Below are 25,445 nucleotides of genomic sequence, written 5' to 3'. Positions count from 1 at the left end.
AAAGTTTATTCTTTATGATAGTTTTGTCATGTCCCTTTGTCCTGTGCTTTATGTGTATTCCCTTCATTAATTCTCCCTCTCATTTCAGGCCTCCACGCTCCCCGCCCCTTTCTGTCTCCTGCGTCCTTGATTGTTTTCCCCGCCCTGATTGTTTCCATCTGTGTCCCCTTTACCTGTGTATATATTGTGTTAACTCCCTCCTGTTCATGGTCAGTTCGTTGTCTCTCTATGACCTACGTTACCTCACGGACTTCTCACGGATCTATGTTATTGATCACTGTTCTAGTTTTCCTCGAAAGAGTGTTTTTGTTTTCCTTGTTTTCATTACTGTGCAAATCCCAGTAAAGTCTTTATTTTAAAACACTATCCGAGTCTGAGTTTGAGTTGTGCAATTGAGTTCATGCCTCAGAAGTTCACTCCTTGACAATACGAACTGACCAACAAAATTAACTCAGCCGACTCAGATCAGATAAAGAACGCCATCCGCTCTCAGGGCCAACGTCTTGGGCAACATGAGGAGCATATGGCCACCATGCAGCAAGGAGTGCAGAATCTAATCAACAGCCATGGGGAACTACAAACCTCGGTGACGACCCAAGTAAATCTATTGGCAGCAGAGGTTCAGTGTATGCTCACTCACCTACAGGCTGTTTCTCTTCCTACGACTCCTCCGGTTTCAGCGGCGACCGGATCCTATCCCAACCGGGCTACTGAGCCGCACAGTACTTCCATGCGTCTGGCTCCACCCGAAAAGTACTCCGGAGACTCGGAAGGCTGCCGGCCGTTCATCGTGCAGTGTGAGCTACACTATCACCACCAACCGGCTGCCTTTTCCACGGACAATTCCAAGGTGGCTTTCATGATCTCCCATCTCTCCGGCCGAGCAGCAGCGTGGGCTACGGCAGAGTGGTCCCGAGGCTCCCCCATTTGCGGGTCTCTGGAAAACTTCATAGACACTATGAGAAAGATCTTCGATCAAACCACGCCGGGCAGGGAAGCAGCTCGGGCTCTGATTAAGCTGTGACAACATCAGCGGAGTGTGGCTGACTATGTTCCGGACTATGGCAGCCGACAGCGGCTGGAACTCCGCTGCATTGTTTGACGCTTTCGTCAGCGGTCTCTCGGTCTACAAGACCACCTGGCGCCTCTCGATCTGCCCGCTGACTTGGAATTTGTCATATCCATGGCAATAAGGATAGACAATCGTTTAACGGAGAGGAGAAGGAATAAATCCAAGGATGCGGTTGACCCGCCTCTCCAGAGGAGACGCTCGCCGCTGGATACTACTTCTTCTTGGAGGCCCCGTCACTCCTCACCACCTGCGTTCCGGACAACAGCGCCCCCTGGCTCCGTGGAGGAGCCAATGCAGTTGGGCCGCGTCAAGCTTTCGATGGCAGAACGTCAGCGTCGATTAAAGGAGGGTCTGTGTTTCTACTGCGGGCAGCGCGGACATCCACAAGCGGCTTGTCCGGTAAAAGAGGAGGCTCACCAATAATGAGGAGTACGTTGGTGAGCCGGATTTCTTCCTCTGATTTTCCTCCTCGCACCCTGACCCGCATCCAGGTAAAGATCAGAGACAATGTGGGTACTCATGGTGCTCTCATTGACTCAGAGGCAGACGAAAGTCTTATGGATTGGGGTTTAGTTAAAAAATTGGATATAAAAACTAAACCTCTACCTCAGCCTCTTGAAGCGAGTGCTCTCGATGGGCGGCTGTTGTTTAAAGTGACTCACCAAACAGAGCCTTTAGAAATAAGATGCAATGATAACCATCACGAGACAATGTCATTTCACTTATTTAACTCAGCCCAACATCCACTCATTTTGGGGTTTCCCTGGTTGAAACTTCATAACCCTCACATAGATTGGCAATCTGGGAGGGTGGAGGGGTGGGGAAAGAATTGCATAGATCACTGTGTTAAGCAGGTAGCGGAGATTGACAGAAGAGGTAACACTGGGAGGGTTAGGCAGGGAACTATCCCATAAATATATTTTCCTGATGTACTTTCAGTCCCTTCCTGCTACCACGATTTAAGTGAAGTATTCAGTAAATCCAAGGCTCTGACTCTTCCTCCTCACCGCCCCTATGACTGTGCTATTGACCTGATTGCTGGGTCTCCAATTCCTAAGGCTCGACTATATGCTATTTCAGGACCTGAGAAAGAGGCCATGAAGGACTATATTGATGCCTCCCTCAAAACAGGCCTTATTCGCCCTTCCTCATCACCAGCAGGAGCGGGGTTTTTTTTTGTTGGCAAAAAGGATGGGTCTCTTAGGCCATGTATTGACTACTCACCTCTCAATGACATTACGGTTAAAAACCGGTACCCCCTTCCTCTCATCTCGTCAGCTTTCGAGCAGCTTCAGGATGCCAAGGTTTTCACCAAGTTAGACCTGCGTAACGCTTATCATTTGGTCAGGATCAGGGAGGGCGATGAATGGAAGACAGGTTTTAACACCCCTTCAGGCCACTATGAATACCTCGTAATGCCATTTGGATTATCAAACGCTCCTGCTGTTTTCCAGGCTATGATCAACGACGTGTTGAGGGAGTTTCTGAACCGTTTTGTTTTTGTATATCTTGACGACATTCTGATCTACTCCCCTGACCTTGACACCCATAAACAACATGTCCGCCAGGTCCTGCAAGAGCTGCTCCAGAATAGGTTGTTTGTCAAAGCAGAAAAATGCGAATTCCATGCAGAGACAGTCACTTTTTTGGGCTTCATCATTTCTCCAGGTCCGGTTAGGATGGACCCAGAGAAGGTTAGCGCAGTAGCTTGTTGGCCTACCCCTGACTCTCGTAAGAAAGTGCAGCAGTTTTTAGGCGTTGCAAATTTTTACAGACGTTTTGTGCAGAGTTTCAGTGCTATTGCAGCCCCTCTTCATGTCCTCACGTCCCCTCAAGTGCCTTTTTGGTGGTCTCCTCAGGCTGAGGAGGCTTTTTCTCGGCTTAAAGGAATGTTCACCTCTGCTCCCATACTCACCTTGCCGGACACCACTCGTCAGTTTGTGGTAGAAGTGGATGCCTCCAACGAAGGGGTGGGAGCGGTCCTCTCCCAGCGACTACAGAAGGACAACAAACTTCACCCCTGCGCTTTTCTGTCCAGGAAGCTCTCCCCAGCAGAGAGAAATTACGACGTGGGAAACCGTGAGTTGCTGGCCGTGAAGCTGGCACTGGAAGAGTGGAGGCATTGGTTGGAGGGAGCCGAGCATCCTTTTCTGGTCTGGACCGACCACAAAAACCTGGAGTACATAAGAAAAGACAAAAGACTGAACTCCCGCCAGGCTAGGTGGACCTTGTTTTTTAACTGTTTTGACTTTGTTCTTTCCTACAGGCCGGGGTCTCAGAATGTTAAGCCTGACGCTCTGTCCCGTCTGTTTGACCCTGTGCCTACAGTCAAGGAGCCGGAACCCATCATCCCATTAAACCGGGTGGTAGGAGCGCTGAGTTGGTCAGTAGAGAAGGAGGTAATACGAGCCAATGCTGGAGCTCCTGCACCAAGGGGTTGCCCGCCTAACCGGCTTTTCGTTCAGGAGGCCGAGCGACCACAGGTGATCCACTGGGCTCACACTTCGCTGCTCACCTGTCACCCCGGAGTCAAGAGAACTATGTTCATTATAAAACAACGTTTCTGGTGGACATCCATGGAGAAGGAGGTGAGGGAGTATGTGGAGGCGTGCCCTATCTGCGCTCGAAACAAGACCTCTTCCAGGGCGCGAATAGGACTATTACAACCACTCCCTCTTCCCAACAGACCCTGGTCAGAGATCTCCATGGACTTCGTCACTGGCCTGCCCCTCTCTAGAGGTAAAACCACAGTTCTCACGGTAGTGGACCGGTTTTCTAAAATGACTAATTTCATTGCTCTGCCCAAGATGCCCTCAGTTAAGGAAACGGCTGAGGTCATGATGCACAATGTGTTTCGGCTTCATGGTTTCCCAAAGGAAAACCGGGGTCCCCAGTTTGTGTCACGCTTCTGGAAGGAGTTCTGCAGCCTCATTGGTGCCACGGTCAGTCTCTCGTCTGGATACCATCCGGAGTCTAACGGCCAGACAGAGCGCCTAAATCAAGAACTGGAGACCTGCCTGCGCTGCCTGGTGTCCCAGAATCCATCCTCCTGGAGCGAGCACCTCACCTGGGTTGAGTATGCGCACAACATCCTCCCTACTTCTGCCACGGGCCTGTCCCCGTTTCACTGTGTTTATGGCTGCCAGCCGCCACTGTTCCCAGCCACGGAGAGAGACGTCACGGTCCCGTCTGCCCACGCTCTGGTCAGGCGTTGTCGGCGCGTGTGGGCTGCGGCTAGGAAGATCCTCTGCAGGAATTTACAACTGGTTAAAAGAGCAGCAGACCGAAAACGCCGACCAGCCCCTGTATACCAGCCAGGCCAAAAAGTCTGGCTTTCTACACGAGACCTTCCCCTCCACGTACTCTGCCGTAAATTGGCTCCCCGGTTTGTGGGTCCTTTTCCCATCACCAAAGTCATCAACCCGGTTTCAGTGAGACTACGGCTTCCCAGGTCCATGAAGGTACATCCCACCTTCCATGTAGGGAAACTAAAACCATTGAAGGAGAGAGCTATGGTTCCCTCCGCCAAACCCCCCCCCCCCCCCTGCCCCCCCCGGATGATCGATGGAGGTCCGGTTTACACAGTCAAGACAATATTGGCTAGTCGGAAAAGGGGTAGAGGGTGACAGCTACTGGTTGACTGGAAGGGTTATGGTCCTGAGGAGCGGATATGGATTCCTTCCCACTTCATCATAGATAAAAGCCTCATTGAGGATTTTGACCGCTTCAACTCAGAGGAGCCTGGGCCGTCAGGAGCCATCCATAGAAGGGGGGGTACTGTCATGTCCAAGAAACTTATAGTGAAAGTTTATTCTTTGTTAGTTTTGTCATGTCCTTTTGTCCTGTGCTTTATGTTTATTCCCTTAATTAATTCTCCCTCTCATTTCAGGCCTCCACGCTCCCCGCCCCTTTCTGTCTCCTGCGTCCTTGATTGTTTTCCCCGCCCTGATTGTTTCCACCGGTGTCCCCTTTACCTGTGTATATATTGTGTTAGCTCCCTCCTGTTCATGGTCAGTTCGTTGACAACGAGTGCCTTAACACTGAGCGTGATATGAAAACGGTTTCTGTGAAAGGAGGGAGGAAGAAATGTTCTGATACCAAGCCATTGCTGCTATTTTGAAGAATGATATTGAATGTTAACACTAGAAGTTATGCACAAGGGAAAACTTTTATGTTTGAACACAGTCAAAGATTTTTGTAAAGTTAAGGCTATTGAACCATTCCATTTTGATATGTTTGTGATATGAGTTATGTACTATGCAAAGTTCAGATGAAGAACTCATTGATTTCAGTATTAGATACACACCTTTTAGGTGTGTAAGGAGGGACTGTTAGAAATTAAAATCAATGTTTTGATGGTATAATATAGCTTAACATACCGTCAGTTTAAATGCTGTTTTATACTGAAAAACCTGAAGTTCTTGTGCACAACCAGTTGTTAAGCTTTTTGTCCCCTTAAGGGCAGCTGTTGATGTTCACAACAACAAAAAACGCATGCAGGTTGTCTAGCTGTCATGGTGATGTTCATATGACAAGGGACTGCCAGCTTGAACTTTACCGAGAGCAGAGTCCACTAGGGGTGTTGAAAATAATCGTTTCTACGATGCATTGCGATGCGGAAGTGGACGATTCGGTATCGATGCAGTGACGGAAGATAATCGATTATAGCGTAGTAACGTTGCTTCCTGATTTTCCGGCCGGAGCTTTACTATAACGTTTTTCTGTCACTTTAATATCAAATCGGTCGGTGACGCAGAGATGTTTGCTGTATACGTGAACATGAAACTTTATTAAAACATGAACTGTAAACTTAAAAACAAAAACAAAACGAAACAAAAATGATAAAATAATTAATATTGTCGATCGGGGACGGGCAGTGTATCCTGGCTTTGATGTCTCCTCTCCTGTCTCTCCTGGCGGCCCCCTTCCCTGTCGCTTGCCAGGTTAAACCAGCGAATGGTATGCTGGGATCTGTCTGCATCCATCGCTGCACTCGTTATAGCGCATTTGCACACTGCACCTATTGTAAAACAAACACACAAAGTTCTTACACTGTTCTAATACTGCTAGACTGTAGTGCCATCTACAAAGAAAGGTGATTTAGCAATGGCCAACAGAGACCATGACAGTCAGTGGGTGAATGTAATGTTAAGACATGCTGCACATGCAATGGAGACAGAGACCATAGAGGTGGCATTCAGAGTAGGCGTCAGTGGCGGACAGTCAGGGGCCTGCTAAGCCAAAATTAAGACAAATATTGCATTCATACATAATATGTTAGTTTACTGTAAATGTCTGTTTTCCTTCTCATTATCCTTCCTTCCTCGTTTTCCTTCTCGCTTTGTTTGTTAAAAAAAAAAAAAAACTTTCCATCAGTGTTTTAAAAATAAATAAAAATGTGTGAATAGTTTTAAAATAAACAAATAGTTCCATCCATCTTCTCCCGCTTATCCGTGGTCGGGTCGCGGGGGTAGCAGCTCCAGCAGAGAGCCCCAAACTTTCTTTTCCCTGGCGACATCAACCAGCTCTGACTGGGGGATCCCAAGGCGCTCCCAGGCCAGCGAAGAGATATAATCCCTCCACCTGGTCCTAGGTCTACCCCTTGGTCTCTTCCCAGCTGGACGTGCCTGGAACACCTCCCTAGGGAGGCGCCCAGGTGGCATCCTAACTAGGTGCCCGAACCACCTCAACTGGCTTCTTTCGACGCGAAGGAGGAGCGGCTCAACTCCGAGTCCCTCCCTGATGACCGAACTTCTCACCTTATCTCTAAGGGAGACACCAGCCACCCGGCGGAGGAAACCCATCTCGGCCGCTTGTATCCGCAATCTCGTTCTTTCGGTCATGACCCATCCTTCATGACCATAGGTGAGGGTAGGAACGAAAATGGCCCGGTAGACAGAGAGCTTTGCCTTCCGGCTCAGCTCCCTTTTCGTCACAACGGTGCGGTAAAGCGACTGCAATACCGCTCCCGCTGCTCCGATTCTCCGGCCCATCTCACGCTCCATTGATCCCTCACTCGAGAACAAGACCCCGAGATACTTGAACTCCTTCACTTGGGGTAAGGACTCATTCCCTACTTGGAGTGGACAGTCCATCGGTTTCCTGCTGAGAACCATGGCCTCAGATTTGGAGGTGCTGATCCTCATCCCAGCCGCTTCACACTCGGTTGCGAACCGATCCAGTGAGTGCTGAAGGTCGCAGACCGATGAAGCCATCAGAACCACATCATCTGCAAAAAGCAGTGGTGCAATCCTTAGTCCACCGAACTGCAGATCCCCCCCCCCCACGACTACGCCTCGAAATCCGATCCATGTATATTACAAACAGGATTGGTGACAAAGCGCAGCCCTGGCGGAGGCCAACCCTCACCGGAAATGGGTCCGACTTACTGCCGAGGACCCGGACACAGCTCTCGCTTTGGGAGTACAGAGATTGGATGGCCCTGAGTAGAGACCCCCTCACCCCATACTCCCGCAGCACCTCCCACAGTAACTCCCTGGGAACCCGGTCATACGCCTTCTCCAAGTCTACAAAACACATGTAGACCGGATAAGCGTACTCCCAGGCCCCCTCCAGGATCCTTGCGAGAGTAAAAAGCTGATCCGTCGTTCCACGACCAGGACGGAATCCGCATTGTTCCTAAACAAATAGTTATTGAAAGAAATTAGCTTCCTGTTCATCCCCTCTCTTCTGGGGCGATAGAACATTTCAAAGTAAATGCAGTAGAGCAGCCTATTGCTGACCGTTGCAACACATGACACGCACAAATTAAGCCAATCATCTAATGTGATGCCAAAAAGGCACGAGCAGTTAATCAGTCAATCACAAGCAACCGCGAATTGTACAACAGAAAGGCTTGGCTACCTTGATACTGTCACGCACACATGGAGAATACGGCCAAGGCCTGCTAGGCAGAGTTAGCATCGAAGCCTAACTGGAGGAAGGCTACAGGATGGGTAAAGGATATGTCTTACAAAATCATTTATGACACGAACATTCAACATTATTATTCATATTAGCACCTGCCAATCATTTGAGTAACACTCGATGGCGAAATTAAACAAGAATACATGCAGCGTTCTGTCGAGCAGCGCATTTGTACTAAAGATCATTTCTGCCACGCCAGGGGAAAAAAAGATCAGTATCACGTTATAACATACAAAGTGATGTTTTTCACGTTTTAACATTTTAACTTTATAACGTGAAAAATATATTGTTATCACATGATAAACATCTTGTTATAACAATACACTTTTCATGTAATATTGTGATCCTGATCAGGGTTTCTTTCTGGCTAGGCAGCAACAGGCTTCCGTACATTTGTATGTGCAACATGTTGCAAAATGTAAAACTTGGTTTGTGTTTGATACTTGGTAGGGCTACCGAGTTTTAAATGTTGTGTAAAAATGCTTGAAAAGTGTGCGTTTAAATGCTAAAACGATACAATTGTTTTCTAGTCCTATAAAACATAAATCGTCATTGAAGGCCTAACCATAAAACCCCTGGCCCGCCAATGATGGGCATAGTGTAAAAACAAATAGAAAAACTTTGCAGCACATGCAAACACATAGATGAAAAGTGAAAGACTTACAAGGTAGTGATTGACAGGCTAAGGGAGTGTTGTGAAACAAAGTGCTTACAAGATTAAGGTAATAGATTCAGTTCCAAGAGAACAAACTGTTGCTTAAACTTTACCTGTAGGATAGAAGTGTCTGTTAAATGAGAATATGGAAATTGAGTAAATGCAATCTAATTCAACTAGTCCAATCTAATTCTTTTTACACCATTATGATGAAATAAACATTTGGAAAGACACTTACGGAAAATAACGATTTTCATGGCCATTTTATTGAAGGCCCTTTTGCCGTTTACTCCCTTCCAATTGATCCTGCGTGCCACGGTGCAGGTAATCATTCTTGCCAGAATATTCCACACAACCCTCTTAGTGTCCACCCCTGCAACAGAGGAGAGTGAAGTCGCCTAGGTGGAGAATGGAAACTGAACTGAATATACATGTCAACATTACTGCAACAAACTCAAAGACAAACAAGGCTAACATTTTGTATTGAGCATATGAAAACATGTCCCATAAAAATACTTACAAGATTTGTCTTCATTCTTTCCTTTAGAGGGTTGCGGAGCCACTCTTCGAAACGCTCCAATTCCCCATCGCTGTCGAGGGGGAATTGGAATTCTTCGGGCATCTCATAGGTTGGGGCATGCAGGCCTGATCCTACTTTCGCCATCAAAATGTTTAAAGTTCCTGCTAACTGGTTGACCTGCTGCTTAATATTTTCTAGCAGCAACAGGCCATGCAGCTCTGCAGCTGAAATAATGTGGGAAAATAAAGATATTTGATAGGGCAAGACCATTTAATGCTTAGTCAGTTAATAGAATTTTGATATCACTCCTAAATTAAAAACTTAGCCTAACCATTCAAAATATACTAGTATAGGGGAAATGTGTGTGTGTTGGATTCGCAGAGTAACTCAAGATACAATACTATCACGATTTGTCTTACCTGTGCAGGGAATCGGGCCACTATCACCCCCAACCCTAAATGTGGGCCTGAAGACATGCTCATTTCTGGGTGTTGTGGGCCCCATTAATTGTGTGAAATGTCTGCCTCCTTGGTCCCGGCCGTCGCTGGCTATTTGGCAAAAGGCAAATCAATAGTGATTAGCAGATTATAAATAAATAAGAAAATAAATTGGCAACACAAACATATAAACTAAAAGACTGTAATACTTATAAGACAGGTTTAAGAAATATATAGTATATATATGTTTTTGTATTCCACAGGGTGCACTCATCATTTGTCCAGCATTGAATTAAAGGATTTATAGGTTCAACAAAAAAAGATATTCTTACAGTATAGCTTTGCATATGCACATACAGTGGGAAAATAAGTATTCAACGCATCAACATTTTTGTCAGTAAACGTATTTCCAATATGGCTATTCACAGAAAATGTTGACCAGACTTTAGTATTAACTCAAGAAATCCTGAGTAAATACCAATGTCTTGTCAACATTTCCTATGAATAACCGCATTGGAAATATGTTTACTGAAACAAAATGATGCATTAAATACTTTTTTTCCCCACTGTATACTGGTCGACATACTTCATGATGCCATTGATTTTGGTAGTGTGTGGGCCTAACATTGAGAATTATGTATTAGAATAGTTCCATGTACACTTCAGGATATGTATTTGCACTAAAAACTCACCATTTAATGTGGACAATTCAGGGTAACTGAAATCTGGACTCATAAATGGTAGATGTCTTTCAGGTGGAGTAACTGTGAAAATGCCATTGCCTAATAGAAGGTGGACATCAACGGAAAGCGAGAAAAAGAGAGGCAGTGTTGCCAATAGGCAGGAACAGGACTTGCAGTGGCACAGCACAAAGTAAATAACATATATAAGTGTATAAGATAAATACATCAACAGCAATAACATACAGTTGAATCGGCATCTCTCTTAAACTCTTTCAACACAAATCAGGAAGGGGTATTTATTGCAGGACTGTTGTAATAGACTGCATTAGCTTTCCCTAGATGTACCTAATAAACTGGCATATAAGTGTGTGTGTGTGTGTGTGTGTGTGTGTGTGTGTGTGTGTGTGTGTGTGTGTGTGTGTGTGTGTGTGTGTGTGTGTGTGTGTGTGTGTGTGTGTGTGTGTGTGTGTGTGTGTGTGTATGTGTGTGTGTGTGTGTGTGTGTGTGTGTGTGTGTGTGTGTGTGTGTGTGTGTGTGTGTGTGTGTGTGTGTGTGTGTGTGTGTGTGTGTGTGTGTGTGTGTGTGTGTGTGTGTGTGTGTGTGTGTGTGTGTGTGTGTGTGTGTGTGTGCACCCACACACACACACACACACATCTTTATATATATGTTATACATACATTTATGAAACTGTTACATTAGGCTGAAACTTCTTACCAGTTAATGTCTCACCCACAGACCCCAGACGCCTTGTGTTCCAGCTGATATCATTTAGGTGGTGTTGGTCATGAGAATTGGCAGCTAATGGAACATATAGAAACATATCAACATATAGAAACATATCAACATATAGAAACGAAACGTGAGTGTGTGTGGAGCCATGAGCGGCCACCATTAAAGGAGCCATGAAAGGTAAACTTACAGATGCAGGGTTGTTGTGGTGGTGGTCGTTGGTGGTCCTGAGAATTGGCAGCTAATGGAACATATCAACATATATAAACGAAACGTGAGTGTGTGTGCAATAAAACTAATTAAAAAAAACACTGGAGTGCCACCAATAGTGGACTCAACATATACTTACTGAAGCAGGGTGGTGGGATGAAGGGTAACGTCGCCACATTTTGCGTAATAACACCCCTCGTTTTTGGGCCACTGGCTCAGAGTCAGTGTCTGATTCGTAGGTTGGGTATCTAGTCAAAACACATGTAATATTTCAGTGACAAGAAATAATAGTTCTATTATAACCAATAACTGTAACTATTGTGTGCATACTTTTTTTCCCTCCGTTTTCGTTTTCGGGGCTGGTCCTTTCACAGCACATTTTTTAAACTAAAATTAAATTAAAGCCACACATTTTTGGTCAATGTTGGAAAGTCTGCTAAATGTAGTGCCACGTTCAAGTTTTGATGCACAAACAATTTTAAGAAATGCTGAATCCATAGGATACGTAACAATTGACAGTTGAACAAATGCCCTTTCTGGATTACCCAACCCCCACATGCACAAGCACACCCTCCAAATGTTCAGTCTTTTATTCATATAGCACATTACAAGGACACACATGACAGCGAATCTTAAAGCTGAAGTAAATCGATGACTCCATGACACAGAAAAGGCGGCTTCACAGGGCAGGACAGATTTAACTTTGGTGAACGAGCAACACACGAATCAAGAAGCACTATAAGTGGCTTAACATTTCTGGGTAATGGTTCACATTTATCATAATTAATTAATTTAATTAATTTTAAGTAAGATTTACTAACGTAATGTTGTGAATCATTCAGGCTAACTTATGCCCACCAAGATCAGTAAAAAGCAAATACTTGAAATATAAAATATACAAATTGAAACGTAAGATTTAATACGCATGTGGGGATGGAAATAAGTCATTTATATCGACGTCTAAGTTTACTACAAGTTAAACTTATTTTTGTGTGTTACCAAGTTTAATGCCGAATTGAGTCTTCAGCAAACCACTCTCCTGCCATCTGAGCCCGCCTTTAAAAGCACAATGCCTCCACTCACATTAACGTCACTATTCGAATAAAAGTTCAATATTAAAGTTATACATTAATCCTGCTTTTTTTTTTACTTGACATACTGTTCCACCGTTAAATTAATATTAACTCTTCAAGGCTGTAACTTGCTCGTCTATCCTATCCACTGGCTAACGCTAACGTTAGCTTATCTAAACTATGATCAACTAACAGAGTTTTGACAAAAAAGTTCAGCATTTTGAGTCACTTGCGTATCAATCGAAGCATACATACACATATAATACATATATATACCAACCACAAATACAAAATTAGAACAAAAATGTTGGCTATACTTACTTGAGTTGATCATTCTTGAGTGAATTTGCCGCCGGCGAACGTTGGCTGTGAAAGCTCAGAGTAGGCTACTTGGATTATGGATAGTGTGCATTAGCGTAATGAAAAAATATGAATCTATCGTTTAATATTTAATTCAATCGTACAATGCCACATTACTGTAGGAGACTATTTTTGTGTTAAGTTTTTAGTTTTCAATGTTATATTTTATTTTATTTTAATGTTTCAATTCAATAATCAAAGAAATATATGAAGACATTACACCCCCATATTATTTTTGATTTGTTCCATCCCAATGATTTCTGGCGCTTGCGGCTCAAATACGTATTACGGATCTGGGCCAAATCTGTAAACCAGCAAAAATACTGCACTGCTTGCAAATGGAATGTTTAGGCTGAAAGCTCTATCTGGTGCGGATCTGGCCCACATTCCAAAAACGTATGTGAGCTACAAACGGATCTAAAGGCTTTCGTGCGGATCCGGCCCAAAGGTAATTGCTATCTGGGTCGTGATGCATCGGGATATCGAATTGAATCGAATCGTTGACAGGATAATCGTAATCGAATCGTGAGACCAGTGAAGATGCACAGCCCTAGAGTCCACTAGTGGCACCTCACAGGGATACCTATGGTGCAGAAGCAGCATGAAGTCCTTGTAGATCCCTGGCACTTTGAGGGCAGACAGATCCAGCAGCTCTCAGCTCTCAGAGACATCAACACATCAACTATTCTGTGTGCATAGCTTACTTTCACATAACTACTAATCTCTCACTTTACTTTCTCTGACATTGTTCTCTGCTTTGGATTGCGGACATCCCAGCCATGTTCTCTACCGGGCCTGGTTTTACACACTGTGGGTTTAAGCAAGATATAGAAATGATGAGATGATGTGTGTATGAGACATGATGAGTGTGTAGTTTTAGCATTTGAATTACAATGACATTATTCTCAGACTTGCCATAGTTCTTGGTTTGTAGCACTGCTGCTCTGCTCTGTAGAGCTGAGTACTGGGGACCCACTGGGAGTCATGTGACTGGAGTAGGAGAGTAACACACGCCACACCTGCAGCCATGATGCTCCAGCTCATCGGGGGTCGAGTCTTTCAGCCCCACCTGTAAGAAGAGAAACAAAATAAATACGTGTTCAGTTTGCTTTGTATTATTTCTTTTAGGGTAACATTTTGGTTTAATAACATTGTGCTATTTTAAGGAGTAAATAAGAAGTCATATATTTTTTTCTAAATGTTTTCTATACTTACAACTTCGTATACAGACTGATATGAATTGATTTACTTTTATACTATGAACGAAGAAAAATGACTCTAACAACAGAACAGGAACAAAACACAACTGTGACCTCTGTGCAGCACACACAGACCAGTCAGTCCATTTCTGGGGAGTAGCTACCTTGTGCTAGTTATATTAAAGTTGATGTTTTACTATTGGCTGTGTCTAACCTGTCTGAAATGAGCCGAATCCCCAGGAACGTGTTGAACCAGACGGTAACTAAGACAGTAACACTTCATCCTGAACTCACTGTGGGGTCTGTCCTCATGGACCTGGAGCATAACACCCTGACACATACAAAATACAAAGTATGTTCATTAAGAATGCACATGCTGTCCCTCCTCTGTCTTTCAATGTAGTCAAACTTGTTGAAAAAAACCAATAAGTTTAACGTTACAGAAATAAAAGCTTAATTACTCACCCTCCTAATTGTAGACGTAACTTCACGAGTACAACTTGAAACATTTCTCCCGCTTGCTGCTGGGTGCAGGTGAAAGTAGGTCGACATTTATGTCCACATCGCTGACATTTGTCACAGGTCAATCTTGTAGGTATCGCAACAAACATGACGTTGTCACACAGCGACAAGCTGGACACTGGATTGACCAAATAACTACACACTCTTATTTACATTAGACACGTTATTCAAAACCGACAGCCTGTGTGTTGTTTGCAAAACACTGCCACTGAAATACCACACTCAATTATCAAGCCCCTGCACCCAGAATGCACATGTTAAAAGCCATGTAACCAATGATATCACTTAAAAACCTGAGCTTGAACACTTTGTTGTGCACAACAATGGAGGCCACTTTTGGAGAGAGAATTAGAGGAAGAGGTAAATGCAATATACTGTATTTTGTCTTCAGTACCATACAGTAATATGTTCAAGTCATCTTCACTCTCAGTAAAGTCATTGTGTCTGATACTGTTATGAGTATTGAGAATAAACATATGTGTGTGTTTCCACATTGAATGTGTTCATTCATAGTCCATATTTACAGCGTGCTACAAATTAAAATGCCTAAAACTTTGACTTGAATGTCTTGTTTATTAATCAACTAATGGACAGTGTTTCAATTCATTTCATGTAAACCTTACACACACATTCCTCTTTTGAGCGTCTAGTGATTATGGCCTGCCTTTCTTTCTGTTCTAACTCAGCTGTCAGCTTCTTAGCAGTTTAGACAAACATCACATTCATAATGTAGAGACTAGTTGGACAAAATAATGCTTAACAACGGTTCCATTACTGTGTGAACTGTATGATATATCGTTCTCCCGCTTGCTGCTGAGTGCAGGTGAAAGTAGGGCGACAGTTCTGTTCACATCGCTGACATTTGTCACAGGTAAATCTTGCAGGTATGCAACAAACATGACGTTGTCACACAGCGACAAGCTGGACCCTGGATTTTCCGACACAGTACAAACCGGAAGTCAGTGAAATAAAGTTATGCAAACATTACTTGTATTCTCTATAAACGCATATCCAGGGGCGCCGCCAGGGATTTTGGGCCCCATGAAAAGATATCACATTGGGCCACCAACCAAGCACAATTGCTGTAACCACACCTCCAGAACCCAACCGACTCATTTATGCTATAAATAACTCTACCTGTACAGGCTTGCATCTATCTTGTAGTCCAATACTCATTTCATTTCATTTCAAACCTTTATTTATACAGATAAAATCCCATTGAGATCATTGATCTCTTTTCCAAGGGAGACCTGCTCAAGTAGTTCCACATGAAACATAAAACTAACTAAAATACTAACTGCACAATATTTACTGACACTGAGCGGTGAACATATAACACTGTGCAGACTGCAAATTCTACTGCAACATTCTGCTGCAGTAAAATTCACTATTTTATATAACACTAACATTCCTGACAATAGATCTCAATAGTCATCTTTTATGGAGCACATGCCTTTTTAATAACATTTTTGAATGGAACATTCATAAATCAAAATAAATATAATTTAAATATACATGACCTCATAAATTTAAATAAAGTGAACATTAACACCAATATTATCATTTATAAAATTCTATAACAAAAACAATAACATAAGCAGCAGATTTTTTTATTAAATATACATACCAACTACAAAAAAAGCGGGTATAAAAGTGTAAACGGACAACAAAACGGAAATGGAAATGAAAAGGCCTGATGGTGGCGCTAAATCAGAGCCTATTACCTGTTCTCAGTCTTTTTCTCATCATGAATCTTCTGTGTAGTGATCCAATATCGTTACCATAGCCTTGCCCTTTAACAGTTATTACGAGCCCTGGCTCAGCCTTACTCACCAAGAGCCCAGCGCCTAGCTTCCTGCTTATCTTTCTTACAGTGCAGACGCTTTTCTGCTTGCTCCTGCCTCTGTTTACTTTTTATGCTGATTTTCCTATTCTTATTCTCTGAAAACTTCGAGCAGGGGCTCCTGGACATTAACCTATCACTGGGACAGTTCATCTTCGTAAATAGACGGAGGTTTTCAGCCATATTTCAACATTTTTACGGCGACCCCAGTCTTACAGTAGCGTGGCCTAGCAACAGCTAAAGCCTGGTAGGCTACTGCATGCTATTTAGCTTAAGCTAGTTGGTAGAAAAATGCCTCCATTCTCTACAGATGACTTCCACAAACTTATACAGAAGATGGCCGTGCTGGAAATGAAAATGCAACGGCTGGAAGTTAACGTGGAAGTGAATGGACTATGTTGTGGGAATGACACCACTTTGACTGATAGTGTGTTTAACGAACTTAAACTAGCTTTATTAAATGTCAGGTCTTTGGCAGGAAAAACATTTTTAATCAATGATTTTATCACTGAGCACAATCTTGATTTTATGTTTTTAACAGAAACTTGGATTGAACAAAATAACAGTGCAGCTGTTCTTATCGAATCAACCCCTCCCAACTTTAGTTTTATGAGTCAGGAAAGAATGCATAAGAAAGGGGGTGGAGTTGCTATTCTGTTCAATGATTCCATTCAATGCAGGAACACATCGTATGGAAACTTTGATTCTTTTGAATATGTGGCCCTTCAGCTGAAATGCTCCTCTCGAGCTCTGTTCCTAAATATCTATAGGCCACCCAAATACTGTGCAAGCTTTTTTGATGACTTTACTGAACTGCTGTCTATAGTGTGTATTGACTTTGACCGTCTAGTCATTGTTGGTGATTTTAACATCCATGTTGACAACCCCCAGGACAGAGGGGCTAAAGAACTGTTTTGTGTTCTTGATAGCTATGGACTGACTCAGCATGTGACGGAGCCCACGCACAATAAGGGGCACACTCTGGACTTAATGATCTCAAAGGGTCTGAATATCTCTAAGGTTGTGGTGACTGATGTTGCACTGTCTGACCATTCCTGTGTTTTCTTTGAGAGCTCTATTTCTGTTCACACAAGTGTTCAAAAAGAGGTAACCACAAAGCGATGTTTAACTGAAAATACTAGGGAAATGTTTACTCAGAATTTTTCTTCCACACTTGCCCCTGCTAACACCTCAGTAAATGAGCTAGTAGATCATTTTAATTCAAAAATTAAAAATGTTATAGATGCCATTGCTCCAATTAAGGTAAAGGAAGTGACTGGGAAGAAAATATCTCCATGGAGAAAGGCCATGACCGTTAAAACAGAAAAAAGAGAATGTCGAAAAGCTGAACGCAGGTGGCGAAAAACAAATCTCCAGGTTCACTTTGAAATTTATAAAGAGAGACTTGGCCTTTATAATTTGGAATTGAAAAACGCACGACAATCATTCTTCTCTGACATCATTACCAAAAACAAAAACAACGCACGTGCCTTGTTTGCTACCGTCGACAGACTAACTAACCCCCCAGTGTCAGTAGCCTCTGGATTTCTATCCACCAGGGCGTGCAATGATTTTGCCTTCTTTTTCACTGACAAAATTCAGAAAATCAGACAAGCAGTCAGTGCCTCTGCATCAGGAACAGCAAATGTGTTGTCTCTGTGTCCACTTAACATCAATTCAGACATCATGACACAATTCCATCAGATTAATGATAAAAACCTGGAGGACATTATACAACTTCTGAAATCCTCCTCCTGCTGCCTTGATATTATTCCAACAGGATTTTTCAAAGATGTTTTGCCTTGCATGGCCTCAGAACTACTTCATATAGTAAACAAATCTCTTCACTCAGGTATTTTTCCACAGGCCCTGAAAACTGCAGTCATTAAACCGCTCTTAAAAAAGAATAATCTAGATGCTTCAGTAATGAACAATTACAGGCCCATATCAAACCTGCCATTTCTAGGTAAGATCATTGAAAAAGTTGTTTTTCAACAGTTGAGTAATTTCTTGCATTTAAATGGTTGTTTCGATGTGTTCCAGTCAGGCTTTCGTCCAAACCACAGCACTGAGACTGCTCTTGTAAAGGTCTTTAACGACATCCACTTAAACACAGACAGTGGCAGAACTTCAGTGTTAGTATTATTAGATCTCAGTGCTGCGTTTGACACTGTTGACCACAGCATATTACTGGACCGACTGGAAAACTGGGTGGGACTTTCGGAAACAGTTCTAAATTGGTTTAAATCCTACTTAAAGGACAGAAACAACTTTGTTTCTATCGGTAAATACACATCTGAGTTGACAAATATGACATGTGGGGTTCCTCAAGGCTCCATCTTGGGGCCTCTTCTCTTTAACATCTACATGCTACCACTGGCTCAGATAATGAAGAACAACAAAATAAGTTACCATAGCTATGCAGATGACACACAAATGTACGTAACAATTTCACCAGGAGACTATGCTCCAATTCAAACACTGAGTAAGTGCATTGAACAAATCAATGACTGGATGTGTCAGAACTTTCTCCAATTAAACAAAGATAAAACTGAGGTAATGGTTTTTGGAGCCAAGGCAGAACGTTTAAAAGTTAGCGCTGAGCTTCAGTGTGCAATGTTCAAACCAACAGATAAAGCCAGAAATCTAGGTGTAGTCATGGACTCTGACCTGAGTTTCAACAGTCACATTAAAACAGTTACTAAATCAGCCTACTATCACCTAAAGAACATATCTATGATTAAAAGACTAATGTCACAGCAGGATTTGGAAAAACTTGTCCATGCCTTTATCTTCAGTAGACTCGACTACTGCAATGGTGTCTTCACAGGTCTCACTAAAAAATCTATTAGAAAGCTGCAGCTGATTCAGAACGCCGCTGCTCGAGTCCTCACTAACACTAAGAAAGTGGATCACATCACTGCTGTTCTGAAGTCTTTACACTGGCTTCCTGTGTGTCAAAGAATAGATTTCAAAATACTGCTGCTGGTTTATAAAGCACTGAATGGTTTAGGCCCAAAATACATTACTGACCTCCTGCTAAATTATGAACCATCCAGATCTCTCAGGTCTTCAGGGACTGGTCAGCTTTCTGTCCCCAGAGTCAGAACTAAACATGGTAAAGCAGCGTTCAGTTATTATGCTCCAAATATCTATTCATATCTTAAACTGCACTGTAACTTTTATCCATGTACTTTTTCTTGTAATGTTTAATTGAACTATTTATATTTTAGACTGCACTGTAACTTTTATCCATGTATTTTTTTCTTAATGTTTATTTGATTAGCTTTTCTTTTTTAATGCTTAATGTCTTTCATTTTTTTTTTTTTTTGTAAAGCACTTTGAATTGCCTTGCGTTGAAAAGTGCTCTATAAATAAACTTGCCTTGCCTTGCCTTGCCTTGCCTTGCCTTGCCTTGCCTTGCCTTGCCTTGCCTTGCCTTGCCTTGCCTTGCCTTGCCTTGCCTTGCCTTGCCTTGCCTTGCCTTGCCTTGCCTTGCCTTGCCTTGCCTTGCCTTGCCTTGCCTTGCCTTGCCTTGCCTTGCCTTGCCTTGCCTTGCAGGCAAAGTCACTGATCAAGTCCTTGAAGTCCAGCTTTCTAGCCAACTGGCTTTCAATGGACAGCATGGCAAGAGTGCAAAGCCTTATGGGGGGACAGGGCTGCGGAGCCTAAAGATGGATCTGTTGGTCCTGGCACCAGGGGGAGGGACAACTGATTTAGTATGAATAGCTGCTAACAATGTACCTGCATTTATTAAATGTCAGCTAAAATAGGAAAAAAAATTAAAAACCTCTGAATTTTCTGTGAAGATATTAACAGTACTTAAAGAGCCTGTGACACCATCCCAACAACTGTTGTGCAATGACATATTGGGCTACTAGTAATCTCGAACCGTCAGTTTAAAAAAGAAAAAGCGATACCGTTTCGTTAAATATCAATAATTTCGAACATTGCGGGGAAATTCCTTCACTCATTTTGAAGTTTTGGGGGAAGCCGGAAGTGACGTCAATGCGGGAACGCTTCGAGAGCCAAACACGGACAAAGTGTGTTGTCATGCGTAGAAATGGTGAATTACTGAGTTTAGGCACGTTAATAACGTTTTAATGAAGTTGACTACAGTTAATTCATATGTGTCAGTGCTTTCATGTCAATTCGGCGACATAAACATAAATGATCGTGGTGAAGATGATGATTACATTAGGATTAAAAATCGGGAGTGAGAGCTGCTGAATTTCCTCCCGTCGGATGTGATATAAAAACAAATCGATTATTTTTGTGGTTATAAACTCAAGTGGATGAAACTACATTTATTAGTGCTTTCATGTCAATTCGGCGAACATATGATACATTAAATGATGAGTGAGGATGATGATTAAAAATCGTTTGTTTGAGCCGGTCTGCATTTACTGATGAGAAAACAAACCGATGCTTTTTGTAGTTGTAGTACACCAACGTGGATTAAACGTGTGGTTTTTTTTACCACAATGTCGGGGAAATTAATGGATAAAATGCACGGATTATTATTATTATTCCCACTCCGATCGGGACACTAGGTCCACCGTTTCCCCGCAGCGAGGCTCCCCCCGTTGACAGTTTACGTGGGCTGGGTGCAGTGGCGGACTGGCCATCGGGACGAATCCCGATGGGCCGGTACCGAAGTGGGCCGGTCGGATAAGTAACTAGCACATCCCCCATAGGCGGCGCGTGAGGCTCAGGTTTGAGAAGGCTAAATAACTTCTTTTACCTGACGCTGCCCGCCTCCGGCGTCTATAGAAAAGAGATCAACTCAGTGTGCGGAGTTTAAATCTCTCAAGTCATATTACAGGATACAGGAAATACAGTTTAAACTGCCGTATGCAGAGAAGACGCCGACGTGTCGCACTTATCATTCATATTACATCATCAATCAGATCATCGATCATATAATATCATATAATATAATATCATAATATATCATATATTTCCTGATCTGAGTCAGCTTCTCCAGCCTCATCTGGCCGTGCAACACTCACAGTGTCACAGACTGGATGCAGAAGTATTATTTAACACATTATGTTGACGAAACACTCGAGACAAATGTAATTAAAGTCAGATCCACTCGTGTCTTAGACGTGAACGCGCTCTCAGCTGGAGAGAGAAACCCTGGCTTGATTTACCGAGTTGATAACCAGCGTCGTAGGACCGCTTAGCGAGATCTCGTTTGTTAGTTTGTTGTTAGTTTGTTTGTTACTCAAACATATCCAGGGTCTGTTGAACTGGCTTCGTAGTACAGGGCACAGGTGGCTAGCAGCGCTAATGTCAAAGACACAGACATTATACATTATATTTGTATTTTACATCCCCCGCTCCCCCCGTTGACAATTTACTAGCGGTACCGAAGTGGGCCGGTCGAGAGTCCCGGGATGATTTTTAGTCTCAGTCCACCACTGGCTACATGACCATATGATCGCCCATATTGACGCACCTCATTCCTAAACTTCCAACAGATACAACATAAACCGATCCTTCAGCCTCATGAGCTCTCAGACATGTTCAACATTAACCTGTCATCGCTGTCTGAGCTTGCTGCTGTGTGCGCCGTCGTGCGTTTACATCTGACTGTATATATATAAAGGTTTACATGCAGATGCTGGGATCCTGGACGGTGCAGCTGGAGCGCTGTGCCCGCAATGACGTCACCCATCATTTGGCGGGACTTGAAGAATCCGCGAGAAGATCCAGAAAATTGTCAACATTGAAGCGAGATTAATGGTTATCAAAGTACAAATATCCAAAATCAGTTTAGTAACGGTTTTCAAGGGGACAATATGTACTCAAATTGATGGGTTTGGATGATGGGGGGAAACCGTGTCACAGGCTCTTTAAAGGTGGGGTAGGTAATTTTGAATTTTTTTTATTTGAAAATACACAACAGGAACAAATCTGCCACTTCCTTACAGAGCCCCTCCTCCAACACAGATGGAAGGCTGACAGGCAGTTAGGTAGGCCATCCAGTTATTTTAGCCGGGCCGGCTCAGATGATTGGTCGTGCTTTTTACAGTACTACGGCTTCCACAGATGACATTTTTTTATGGATTTTTTGTCAAAACACTTAAGATATTTATTGCTATCGGGATGTTAAGAGCATTCCATGGAATATAACAAAAAGTGTATCTCGAGCCAGTTTCTCAAACTTTCCCTACCTTTAATGTCAGCAAAACATTACAATTATTATTTACAATGGACTACACATAGCTAACAGACTAATTTACACCACTCATGGACCACACCCACCTTTTCTTTTGAAAAACTGGGTGACATACTGTCGCCCTTTAGTCCCTCTCTCTTTCTCTCCCTTCTTTTCTTTCTTGGAAGCCTGACTTTGTTAGTCGTTGAGACATCGTACACACGTAAATACTAGCATCCCTCCTCACATGCTCTCACTCTCTGCTAGAAAGGGCTGGTGCCGCACAGCGTTTGGAGGCAGGACCAAACCATTACATGTAAATAGAAGGGGGTGTTCGATGCTGTGGATAATTAACTTTTGGAAGAAAATAAGTTAAATGAATCGTAAGTTTAGTGAGTACATTATAAATATGACGTTATATTAATGTTAATTATTGATGATTGATGAAAGGTTATTTAAACATTTTTTCTTAATGTTCTAAAAATGTTTGGGGCCCCTGTCAGTCACGGGCCCTTAGAATCGTCCAAACTTTTCACCCCCTTACCGCGCCCCTGCGCATATTTTGATCTTTTGATTCAGACAACACAAACGGGAAAACGGCTTTGGTTTTCCGTTTTTCCATTTTAAATGAAAAACGAAAAAAGGCTGGTATTTTCGTTTTTTGGCTTTTGGTTCAAACGAAAAATCAAACTAACAAAACGTACACGGACCGGACCGCTACTGCAGGGGTGCCCAACCAGTCGATCGCGATCGACCGGAGATGTGTCTAAAAATAGAACAACAATATTCTGTTTTATCGTTAATATATATAACATAATCTTCCTGTGCCAGAATAATGCACTTGAACGCATCAAAACTTTGTGATTAGCCGGCGTGACCCCATGTGTCGGGGCGTGGCTGGTGGGCAGTGGGCACTATTTCGCTGATGTTGTCTGTGTCAACACAGGTGTGACAGTCCGCACACACACAAGACCACAATTATGACAGAAGCAAAAAAGCCCAAAATATATAATTTTCACTCCGAGTGGGAGGATGATTATTTTTGTATCTATTCCAATTCAAAGTCCATCTTTCTCATCTGCAATGCGAGCGTGGCTTTATCGAAGAAGGGTAATTTAGGAGCGGCATTTCAAAACAGTGCACAAACGCTACGAGACGGAATTCCCTCCTAATTCTGCCCTACGCTCCCAAAAGGGGAGGGACCTGAAAGGACAGCTAAATTCACAGCAGTCCATTTTCACCAGGCCCAACAACAAGAGGTAGGCTGCTACCATAGCATCTTATCGTGTCAGTCACGTTCTTGCGAAACACATGAAGTCTTTCAAAGACGGTGAAGTTGTGGAAGAAGCATTCCTGGAGGCTGCCGACGCGCTTTTGGGGACAGTAAAAATAACAGTAGCATTTCAACAGGTTTTTGATATAATAAAAACTCAAGTTAGATACCGTTATTAATTTGTGAGTTTAAAAAGATAATGCAGCTTATTCAATAGTAGAAATAGAATGTTATAGAAACCTCTGTGGCTACATGTCAGAATTATACTTCAATCTCATCTGATCGTTTTTTTTCTTTTTTTCAGAGCACTCAGCTAATTGGTCGGACAGAGGCCAGAGACTTGGGATGAGCACCTGGATGCAATAATGTTTGGTCTTTGGCAAAAAAAACGATGACCACAAAATATTCTCCCTATTTTCTCATGTTTGAGAGAGAAGCTCGCTACCCGTCAGATGTGCCGGACCACTACATGGTTGGTTAACCTATAGAAATTGAGTCCAATTTAATCTAGGCCATTATCACATTTTTACCTTGAACTTTTTTATGAAATATATTTTCTGTATTATACTAGTTTTTCACCAGCGAATTTCTGTGTTATCTCTGTCAAATGAGTGTAATGTATTTCTACAACTTTTTGCAAACGTTGATGGTAGTGTGGAGGATGTTGTGGGACAAGAGAGATTGACAGAGGACATCCTGTATGGGGGTTGTAATATCTTGGATATTAACAGACAACGGAACAGTTGGTTATTTAACAGGACCCTTTATTGCTGCCTCCGGTGGTTCTCTCGCCACCCCCACTTACTGTAACTGTCGTAAACATGCCGTAATGTATATCACAACTCCCCTTGTAGTCAGTTAACAATACTATGACATCTCCCTTTTAACAATATCAACACATATCAATAACTTAGATATATTTTCTCTAACAATTCAACACATATCAATAACTTAGATATCTTTCTTTAACAATATCAACACATCAATAACTATGACATCTCTCCTTTTTTTCTCTTTTTTTTTTTACAATATCAACACCCTTTTTTTATTATTGAACTGTCCCCTCACGGGTCAAGTCTCTGGACAGGTTTAACAGGTCTACCAGACCTGGTTTGGATCAGTCCGTCAGTGTTCCTTGTTGGACCAGGCGAGCCATGTTCTGGGCTCATCTGAATGTCTGGTGTGTTATTCCTTGGATTTGTGTCGTCATTCGCTGGAGGCCCCGCGACGGGCACCGCTTGGAGATGTCGACGGTTACGTCTGTACAGAGCACCCTGCTCCGTCTCGATGAGATAAGACCTCTGTGTAACACTCTCACCTGCCACTACTGCAGGTGTGGACCAGGTATTTTGATTGTCCAGTCTGGTGAGAACATGGTCTCCTCGCTGCAGTGGTGTGAGCTCTCTCACGCCATGGTGCTTGTTATAGTAGAAGGCCTGTTTGCTCTTCTCCGCAGCATCTCGAGCTCTGATGTGATGTCTGCTCGGCCACTTTGGTTGCAGGTTCTTGGCCAGAGTGGGCAGCGTCGTCCTGATTTCCCTGCCCATTAGGAGCTCTGCCGGACTGACACCCGTACTGCTGTGTGGAGAAGAACGGTAAACCATTAAAGCAAGTAGGGGGTCCTTTTGTCTCAGAATCCCCTTTGCCGTTTGGACTGCACGTTCAGCATAACCGTTTCCTTGTGGGTTCTGGGGACTAGAGGTTGTGTGCGTAAAGTCCATGTCACAGGCAAAGCCTCTGAAGACATCGCTGCTGAACTGCGGTCCGTTGTCACTG

This window comes from Pseudochaenichthys georgianus, chromosome 7, assembly GCF_902827115.2.
Source record: "Pseudochaenichthys georgianus chromosome 7, fPseGeo1.2, whole genome shotgun sequence".
NCBI lineage: Eukaryota > Metazoa > Chordata > Actinopteri > Perciformes > Channichthyidae > Pseudochaenichthys > Pseudochaenichthys georgianus.
The sequence above is the reverse complement of the archived record's forward strand: the minus strand, read 5'-3'. Positions refer to the sequence as shown.